Genomic DNA, 6,567 nt, shown 5'->3' with positions numbered 1-6,567 from the left:
TAATGTGAGGTGCCAGGGATTAAGCCTGGGACTTCTCGGGTGCAAAAGTTGGAAGCATGGTCCTCCCCGCCTGAGTTAGTGAAGGGGAATATTTGGCCCTCTGGAAATTTGTCAGACTCCAGTCCCCCTTCATCCCTCCTTGTTAGCCTTTCTATATGGATGTGATGAGAGATGGCGTCCAAGGAACATCTGAAGGGCCTCAGGGGCACTTGTGGGAGCTGCTGGTGAAGGGCAGGTGATCATTATCATTATCGATCCAATTTCTTTGATGAGAAGGTCGACACAAACCCCCACCCATCACAGCACACCCAGTACCCTCCTCCCTCCCGGTTCTCCACAGCAGGTGGATGAATGGCTTGTTCTCTGCTCCCCCTCCATCCCAGAAGGAGAATCATAGAATCATTTGAATGGTAGAGTTGGAAGGGGGTCCCAAGGATCATCTAGTCCAACCCCCTACAATGCAGGATTCTCAGGGGTTTTTATTATTATTATTATTATCCCGGAGAACACCAGAACTGTCAGATAGAAAAGAGGCGAACAAATCTGTTGCTGATTCAAACATATAGTACAAAGAGTGGAGTGGAGGCGGCAGCTCGATGAGGAGGAAGAGGATGACAGCCGTCATCCCCGCCTCCTACTCACTACTTGTCAGTGACTCTTTGGGGAGGGGGTGAAGGTGGGGGTCGTGTCCCCCCCTCCGCGAACAAACACGTCGTCGGTGCTGTCAAAATCTTTTTGAAGGGAGGTGGGGAGCGGGCGAAAGGACAGCCCTTGGGTCACGCCGCCGTTTTGCTGTCTAGGCAAACCAAACAAAGCCCCGGGGGGCCCGGCGGTGGCAGCGCTCCAGCTCTGGGACGGCAGGGACCGAGCCTAGTCCTGGGCTTGTTAACGCTTCTGCCTCCCTCGGCCCTTCTCTCCCACATCGCCCGTCGCCGCCTTGGCACGCCTGCCTGGCGGTGCCCGCCGCCCGAAGGGGTTAAGCCAGTGAGTCACTGCCTCTCTGCTTTCATAATCCCTGCCTCTCTCTCTCTGTGTCTCTCTCCTGCGTCTCCCTCCAAGCGGGGTCGCCGAGAAGACTTCGGAGAGTGCCTGTCGTCGACGTCGCGGGCCTGAAGCGGTTAACCAGAGCCGGCGTGGCGGCAGCAGCAGCAGCAGCAGCAGCGAGCCTGCCTCCTCGCTCCCTGGCTCAGTCCCTCCTGCTTTGCGCGCGCCTGGTGTCCTGTGGAAACTGAAGCAGACCTGCCCAGCAAGCCGAGCAACTTTTTGCTCCCCCCCCCCCCATCCCGGCTCCCCGCCTTGCTCTCTTTTAAACGCCGGGCTGGCGAGGAGGACGAGAGACTCGCTCTGCAGCTGAGGGAAGACCAGGCGCAAACACACACAAACGCCGAGGCTGATTGCGCGCCGTCGCCGCTGCGTCGTGCGCCCCTGCGAGGCAAAGCTCCTGTTCCTCTCCTGGGTGGACTCGCAAAGGTGAGAGGAGGAGGAGGAGCAGCAGGATGGAGGGACGGCTTCGCTTTCCCGCTGGATGGATTTAGGGACAGGGTGGCGGGGAGAGGAGGCTGGAAGGCACCACCGAGCAGAGCGCCTGCCTGATCCGGTCGTCTGAGGGGAAAGGCACCTGAAGGGGGTTGAGGATGGCAGCCGCCGCAGCAGCACCAGCCGACTGCGGACACCGCTGCTGAGGGAGAGCTTGGCGGCGGCGGCGGCAGGAGGAGGAAGAGAAGGACACGCGCACAGCAGCAGCAGCGGCGCCTGAGGTAAGGACGCTCGCCTCAGGACTGCCCAGCGGGAAAGGACGAGCCGGGTGAATGGTCGCCCTGCGCTTTTCCTCGACGGGCGGCAGTGCGGACCCCTCTGCAGTGGGGAGGATGGCGCTGGGTGGGGGGCGGCAGAGAGAGGAGGCTCAGCCTCGAAAAGGTAGCCCGGAGGAGGAGGAGGAGGAGGAAGTGGGGGGGGGGGGGGAGGAGGAAAGTTCTGGACGCCGAGCGCGCTTTCCTGACTGCAGTGAAGCCCGCTTTGATTGTCATCGCGAGTTTGGCAAAGCCGAGTTGCTGCCCCCGCTGGGCTCCTCGCACTGCGCCGCCGCCGCCGCCGCCTGCTGAAGTTTCCTGGTCCGCAGAAGGGTGGGGTGGCGAGCAGGGAGACCTGGCTTAAAAGCGGGGGGTGCCTTTGGTTTTTGTGCGCGCGAGGGAGAGGGAGAGATCCCCTTTTCCTTACCCCGATGCAGGAGGAGGAGGAGGAGGAGGTTACCCAGTCTGTGCTCTGCACCCCCCTGTCTCTCCCCCCCTCCCCCTCCCCTCTCTCGCCACCTGCATGCTCCAGCGCCCTGCAGGTCGCGCGCCTTTGGATGGGTTGGATCGGGCCTCTGCCAGAGAGCAGCTGCCGCCTCCGAACTCCCCAGGATTTCTTCAAGGTGTGTGTAGGCGCGCGCGCGTGTTCGCGCACACGGACACCCCCGCGCACACCTTTCCTTCTCTCTCTCTCTCTCTCTCTCTCTCTCTTCTTCCCTTCCCCCTCTCTGGCACTCGCTCGCTCGCTCGCACAGGGACTAGGGATCGTAGGAAGATTCAGCAGGATTATGTAATGCCGGCTGCTTTGGCTAGCTAGCGGTGCTGGAAAGGGCTGCCTGCCGCCTGGTCGCGCGAGCGAGAAAGGGGGTAAGTCAGTGCCAGGCTTGGGGGTCCCGAAACACTTGGGTGGAAGGCAGGACACACAGACAGACAGACAGACAGACAGACAGACAGACAGACAGACGGAGCACCAAAGACACTTCTACTGGGGAGATTCGCCCTCCTCCCACCCAGCGCTTTGATGAATCAAATCAGGCTCTGAAAGTTTCCTCTCAGGTCCTGTCGCCAACCCGGCGCCCCATTTCAATCTTTTGCCCACCCCGCTTTATTAAAGCTCACGTCCCTTCTATCCCACTCAGATTGGTCCTTTTCTTTCCCAGGTCGGATTAAGGTTCAGATTATGCTTTCGTTGTATTAAAGAGGGGAGTGGGACTGTTTCACTGGCTACTTGCCTTCTTCACTATTCGCCAACCAGGTATCCTCCAGATGATTTTGAATACAGTACAACTTTTTCCAGCTCCATAGTTGTGGTCCAAACCACTCAGAGAGAGGACTACTAAGAAGACTCCCTGTTACTTTTCTGTAGCATCTCTGGCAACTCCACACCAGACAGAGACTCACTCCCTGGGCAGAGTTATTAGGCCAGAGCTCAATGGCTAAGCCGAGCACCGCTTTGTATGCAGAACCCCTCAAATTCAGACCCTGGAAATCCTGGAGCGCCTTTGCCAGTCAGTGCAGGCAACACTAAGCTAGATGGCAGCTTCTTATGTTCCCAAATATTAGAAAAATTAAGAGAGGTGTGTTGTTATTGTTGTCGTTTTGTTTTTGCAATCAAGCGGCATATAAATCTTATGAAATAAATAAATTTAATAAACTGCATCAGAGAGAAAAGAGGGTCAGCTGTAGAGCAGGATGTTTGAAATGGATGGCCTGTGACCCTCTTTCCCTGCAGCCTCCTGCAGTGCAGTCCATCCTTCAGGGTCTTGATTTTGGAGAACTTGCTTCCTCCATCCCCTCGCATAGCCATTTGGTGCCCCATCTCTTTCATTCCACAACAGAGTTTTGCTTCTTCCCTCCCTCTATTGTAATTGCATAGTTGAATCAGTGCTTGCCTCACTTTACAGAGTGGCACAAACAAAAGGAAAAACAAAAACAGAACAAGAGGGCTGGTTTCTGCCCTGATGAGTTTACAGTTTTATACTTTTCCAGCTTATTGGGATGGACAACTAAGGGGGAGGTAGGAAAGGGAGAGGCAAATGTAACAAGGGGTGGACCTGTGCAAATGTTACCCCCCCCCCCCATCTTACCATCTTTCCTCCATTCAGATTTTTCCCCTTGCTATCTCTGGAGTTGGAGTATTTCTTATTGTCCCTGGAAATGAAACACAGAATGCACCCTGCTACTAGTAATAATACTTATATGCAGTTTAGAGGGTGTTGTGGAAACCCAGCAGGGATGATGATGGGTCCAGTCTAGTAGGAAGTTCTCCTGACCAAGCCCTGTTGCCTGGGAGCTGTGCAAGAGCTGTGCCGTGCCTGGTTTGTTGCAGGCAGCAGCAGCCTGGGAAACCTTGGATGACCATACAGCCGGGGGGGGGGGGTTGTCTTGCTGCAGTGTAGGCTCAGGTGGTTCTTCTTCTGGAATGTGTCACTTAACCTAAGTTTAGGACTTTGGGCATTCCCTGGGCAGTGAGTGCCAGCCCTCCTTCGCATGCCCTCCCCACCTGACCATTTCTTTCCGTCAAGGTCACTGCAGTAATTTCATATGTAGCTGCCTGGTGCTGCTGTCTTATCTATCGCATGGTTTCTGTTTCCCTCTCTTTGTGTTCCTGGGGATATTGTGTTCGATAAAACTTACTTCTCTTAACACTCTTGGCAGCTCTTCAAACACAAACACTCTCTGCTCTCTTTTCCCTCTCCTCCCAACCGGGGCTGAAACAGAGACGTCTGAACCCTGAGGGTCATGAGCTTTCCCACAAAACCACTTCCCACCCACCCACCCTTCTCCCTCCACAGCCTCAGATGTGGTGAGGATGAGGCACTCTGCACATGCTCAAGGACACAGGAAGAGAGGACGATTGCCCGTGTTCTGGGGCCATGCCCTGACCTACGCAATGAAAAGCACGCTGTGCAACTAGGCCAGGTGAGCAGGGTCGTATTAGGCCCTGCCTCCGAGCTCCCAAGAGATTTTTCTTTCTACACGTTGTGATTGAAAAATGCCCGGGACGTTTCTTTAATGGGTGTCTTTCACAGCCTTAATTAAAGCAGTTGCCTGAGTCTGACCCTGGAGCTCCTCTGGAGGTTGGAGCCAGGTGTTTGCTAGAAAGGAATGTCCTCCTGACCCAAGACTTATGTTTGAGGGACGCTTTCATCAGCACGAACTTAGTGTTTGCTAGAGGAGGAGGAGGAAGAGAAGGAGCAGCAGCAGCGGGAGTTTTCATAAGACGGAACCTTATCTGTAACCTTGTCAAAGCCAGAAGGAGAATGTTGGTATCTGGAGTTCGCACATAATCTGCTGCATTGGCCCACCCAAGGCCGCTGCCCCCACATGCCACCATGTTCCCTTCCATCTGTGCCGCCTTTGTAGGCCACAAAGATCCCTGAACTGCAATCAGCTTGCAGCCAAGTTGGCTCCTATGGCTTTCAAGGGCTTCTCCAGCTCATTTGCTTTCCCCTTGTGGCTCCCCACTATGGCTCAGGCTTCACCACATCATAAGAACCTAAGAAATCCCCACTGAGTCAGACCAAAGGCCCATCTAGTCCAACACTCCCTTCATGCGGTGGCCTGCAGGAAGGCCATAAGTGGGATTTCAGTTGCTCTCTCCACTTGGGATTCCCAGCCACTGGTATTCAGAGGTCCCTTGACAGTGGAGGTGGAGCATGACCATTTTGGCTTGTAGCCGCTCATCATAGACTCATAGAATTGCAGACTTGGAAGTGACCCTGAGGATCATCTAGTCTAACCCCCTGCAATACAGGAATGAATAAGCAGCTGCCCCAATATGGGGATTGAACCTGCAACCATGGTGTTATCAGCACTGCACTCTAACCAACTGAGCTATCAAGGCAAAATAGCCTTATCCCTCCATGAGACTCTCTGTGCTCCAGTCTCTCTCCCTCCCTCTCTCTCTCTCTCTCTCTCTCTCTCTCTCTCTCTCACACACACACACACACACACTGCTGGCCACCCCAGCCTTCTGAATTCTGCTCACCCTGCCACCAGTTCTCAGTGTCGCTTGTTCTTCTGCCCCATGTCAGCAACATCTCCTTGCCCTTGCTGCTCTGTAGAGCACATGCTTTTTGTACAAATGGTCCCAGGTTCAAACACTGGTTTTTTGTCTGTTTTTAAAGGATCCAGTGGCAGAGGAGGGAAGGTGGCCCTCCATGCCCCTCCAGACTCTCCCTAGCCACATTTTGCTTGGGATGTTGTTGTTTTTTTTGCCTGGCTTGAACTCTGAAAACATCCCTTGTCTGAATAGGAGCTAGGGTATGGGGGTGTAGAAACCAGCCTACTGTACAAAGGTAAAACTTAACAGTTATTGCTCTGCCCTGCCTCTGGCCCTATGTCCCTGCTGGCTGTCAGAATGGAGTGTGGCCCTCAGGCTGAATAAGGGTCCCCACCCCTCTGGTAGCAGATGATGTGCAAGACCCTTATCTGCCCTGAAATGGACCCTGCTAGGCCAGTCAGCTATAGACAATGCTAGGCCAGACAGACACATCGTTTGACCTGCTGTGAGGCCTCATGATATTCTTGTCTACAACACCTCCTTCTCCAGTTCCCTTCTTCAGTCACAACCAATGGGGCCCCTGGATTCCCCTTCCCCTGATTTTTTTGGGTCGGCCACCACACGCCGCCACCGACATGACCCACTGCCACACCACCTCAGCTTTAAAATCAGGTTGCTCTATGTTTCTCAGTCCAGACACAGAAGAGTGGTATTACAGTCCTCGGGGTACTACTACCACTACTAATTCTTATTATTTAATTTGTAACCTCG

At 54.5% G+C, this 6,567-nt stretch overlaps 1 protein-coding gene across 8 annotated transcripts in view; it reads left to right on the top strand.

The window, feature by feature from the left end:
* The first annotated feature begins 865 nt into the window (after positions 1 to 865).
* The window catches only part of EPN3 (epsin 3), a 36,376-nt gene continuing 30,674 nt past the window's right edge, over positions 866 to 6,567 (top strand). Inside the window, exon 1 of one of the 8 annotated variants that reach the window (XM_079967413.1) lies at positions 866 to 1,757. The gene's annotated coding sequence lies outside the window, so the exon portion shown is untranslated. The remainder of the gene's footprint in view (positions 1,758 to 6,567) is intronic. The other 7 variants (XM_079967411.1, XM_079967409.1, XM_079967407.1 and 4 more) reach the window with 7 other exon arrangements.

Source organism: Podarcis cretensis, assembly GCF_951804945.1.
Source record: "Podarcis cretensis genome assembly, chromosome: 2".
Classification (NCBI taxonomy): Eukaryota; Metazoa; Chordata; class Lepidosauria; order Squamata; family Lacertidae; genus Podarcis; species Podarcis cretensis.
Note: the sequence above shows the minus strand (reverse complement) of the source record. Positions and strands in the feature narration are given on the sequence as shown.